Raw genomic sequence first — 3,435 nt, 5'->3', positions numbered from 1 at the left:
TTTTTCATCGTAATGTTTAAAAAGGAAATGACTCATGACCAAAGTTTGTACTCCTTTTTAAAATTCCAATGAAAGCCTTGTTATTTTAAATTGATTATCTTGTCATTGCAAATTATTCTCCAATAAATACATTTAAACTCTCTCTATCTAACATGGTTGATTTGTTGTTCTTTTCAGTAAAAATGAATCTAAACCTGCCAATGTCATGACATGTCACGAACACAGCAAACCAAGTAAGGTCAATGAACATGAATGTGAAGAATATGATGAGGAAACTATGATGCCTGAACACCTTACCAAGGACTTGAGGCAACTTGAAGACGATAAAAAGCCCAACCTGGATGAAACTGAGACAGTAAACTTGGGAGATGACGAGTCGGTCAGAGAAACCTGAGTCAGTGTCTATTTGGCAGCAACATAAATAGAAGAGTTGGTCAAGCTGCTCAAACAATACATTGATGTGTTTTCCTGGTCTTATGATGATATGCCAGGGTTAAGCACTGATATTGTTTCCCATAAGCTGCCTATCAATCCAGAATATTGCCCAGTAAAGCAGAAAACCAGAAAGTTCAAGCCCGATCTAAGTTTAGGATAAAAGAGGAGTTCATGAAGTAGATCAAATCAAAAGTCATTGAAGTGACCAAGTATCCCACTTGGCTGGCTAACATTGTTCTAGTGGCGAAGAAAGATGGAAAAATCAGGATATGTGTGGTTTATCAGGATCTCAACAAAGCGAGTCCAGAAGATAATTTCCCTTTGCCAAATATTCACATACTCATCGACAATTGTGTTAAGTATGAGTTGCAATCTTTTGTGGACTGTTTTGCGGGATACCATCAGATTCTAATGGACGAAGAAGATGCAGAAAAAACAACAGTTATCACACCTTGGGGAGTCTACCATTATCGAGTGATGCCGTTCGGCCTCAAGAATGATGGAGCCACTTACATGAGAGTTATGACCACCATTTTCCATGATATGATCCACAAATAAATTGAGGTGTATGTGAGCCCATATTTAAGTTACTACAAAAAGATGCACCAACCTAATGAACCGAAGAATGTCAGAAGGCTTTTGACACCATCAAGAGTTACCTTTCAAATCCACCAGTGTTGGTGCCACCACGTGCAGGCAGTCCTTTGCTATTGTATTTATCCGTCTCTGACAATGCGTTTGGGTGTGTGTTAGGACAACATGATGAGATCGGAAGAAATGAGAGAGCTATATATTATTTGAGCAAAAAGTTCACATCCTATGAGGCTCGTTACACCCTCTTAGAGGGAACTTGTTGTGCTTTGACTTGGGTTGCTCAGAAATTGAGACATTATCTCTCGGCTTATACAACACATCTCATTTCGAGGATGGACCCTCTCAAGTACATATTTCATAAAAAAATGCCCACAGGAAAGCTAGCAAAGGGGAAAATGTGGTTGAGTGAGTTCGACATTGTGTACATGACTCAGAAAACAATCAAGGGGCAAGCCTTAGCAGATCACCTTGCTGAAAACCTAGTAGATGAAGGATATGAATCGCTTAGAACATATTTCCCTGATGAAGAAGTATTATTTGTAGGGGAAGACATATCAGAATCACATTGTAACACCCCGACTTTTCGAAACGTATAAATTGACTCGTATCTTCATGGAAAGACCAAGAGGGTGGGTAATAAATTAAGAATGATGTGTTATGTGATATTTTAAGTGTTCAAGTGTTGTATCTTAAGTTTTGAAGTTAGGTAAGTGGCAAAATAAAAGTTGGCAGAAGTTACCGTAAATTCCTTTTTAAAGATTTGTCTGAAATTTGGGTCAAATGTCTCGGACGTTTTCTCCCCAATATATTAATAGTTATGGTTCCCCCGGGACCTATGAAATCGAAGGTCTATGAGTCTACTTTCCAACACATCAACCTGTTTGTTCATACGACTTCAGAATGGAGAGATATTCACATTTTTGCAAGACTGCGCAAGCAGGAAGGTGAGGTGGGTCCCCTAGGTCGGTGGAACTTTATATATATCATATTCTTCGACTTTTAATCATTTTCCCTTCATTTTCCTTAGTGAAGAACCAGAAAACTCACAAAACCTACAAAACTCACTTCTAGGGCAAGCCAAGTTACTGATTTTCGTGACTTAAGTCCTTGACAAAAGTTGTTCTACGCGTTGAGCTCGTCAACATGGTATAATTTGTTTTATCGATTTCCTAGAATATCATACTTTGGTATGTGGACAACAGGGGTTTGGGCATATTTTAATGTTTTGAGGTGTATTACAAACATATAATCAAGGTAAGACCTTTCTTTCATCGACTCCAGCTTTGATAAGTCGCAAATAGCAATTTGCGACAAAAGTATTTTATCGGATTTTCATTGTATCTTTTATTCTTTTGTGTTGATTATGATCCTGCCTTGTTGTATTATCAAGGAGGGTTGTGATTAAAGTTATTAGGACACGTGAATTTAGCGAAAAAGGTATGTTAAGGCTATTCCCTACTTAAGGCATGTTTCCTTAAAGCTTAGAAGACATGTATTTGGGTTGTTATCCTTGATATACTTGTAGCTGTGATTGCTGATTGTTGGCTGCTCGAGTTGATATAATCCTCCCTTGTCGGGATTCTTATTTAGTTAGTAGCGTCCCTATGTTGGACATGACTTAGAGGCTATTTGTATAGGTTTCTTATAACTAAATTTCTCGCTTTTAGCGGTTGGATTGTTATTGTTGCCCTTGGGGCTATTGTGGTTAACTGCAGGAATGTGATCTATGCCTAGAAGGGCTATGTTCTGCCTACAGGGCTATATGGATGCCTAAAAAGGAATATGAGTTGCCTACGGGCAATATTGATGCCTAGAAAGGCTATGAGTTTCCTATAGGGCTATATTGACGCCTAAGAAGGCTATATGCTTTCTATAGGGCCATGTTGTTGCCTAAGAGGGCTATGAGTTGTCTATAAGCTATGTTGATGCCTAAGAGAGCTATGTGCTGCCTACGGGGCTATATTAATGCCTAAGAGGGTTATGTGACTGCCTACGGGTCTAGGGGACTACCGATAGCTGATTGTCACCTTTCGGGCTTATGGGGGCCTGAGTAGGTGGTCTTGTGTGCTGCCGAGCTTATGGGGGCTTGGTTAGGTTGTTGTTTTATTATTATTTTTTGATAAGTTTAGATTTTAGGAGCAGGTCAGTACACTTATCTTATCCTTGATTTACTTATCAGATTATTCCAGTATATCAGGATACCTCATCATAGTCTATTGCCTTTCATACTCTGTACATTATTTTGTACTGACGCCTCATTGCCTTGGAGGCGCAGCATTAATGCATGCAGGTCCTGACAGACGACTGAGTAGACCTCTTCAGCAACAGGATTGAATTTTATCCGGTTGGCTAGCCCCTTTCCCCCGGAGCAACCAGAGTTGGGAGGTTTGTTATCTTTTGTTGTAT

Source organism: Solanum tuberosum, unplaced genomic scaffold (assembly GCF_000226075.1).
Source record: "Solanum tuberosum cultivar DM 1-3 516 R44 unplaced genomic scaffold, SolTub_3.0 scf00014, whole genome shotgun sequence".
Taxonomy (NCBI): Eukaryota; Viridiplantae; Streptophyta; class Magnoliopsida; order Solanales; family Solanaceae; genus Solanum; species Solanum tuberosum.
The sequence above is the reverse complement of the archived record's forward strand: the minus strand, read 5'-3'. Positions refer to the sequence as shown.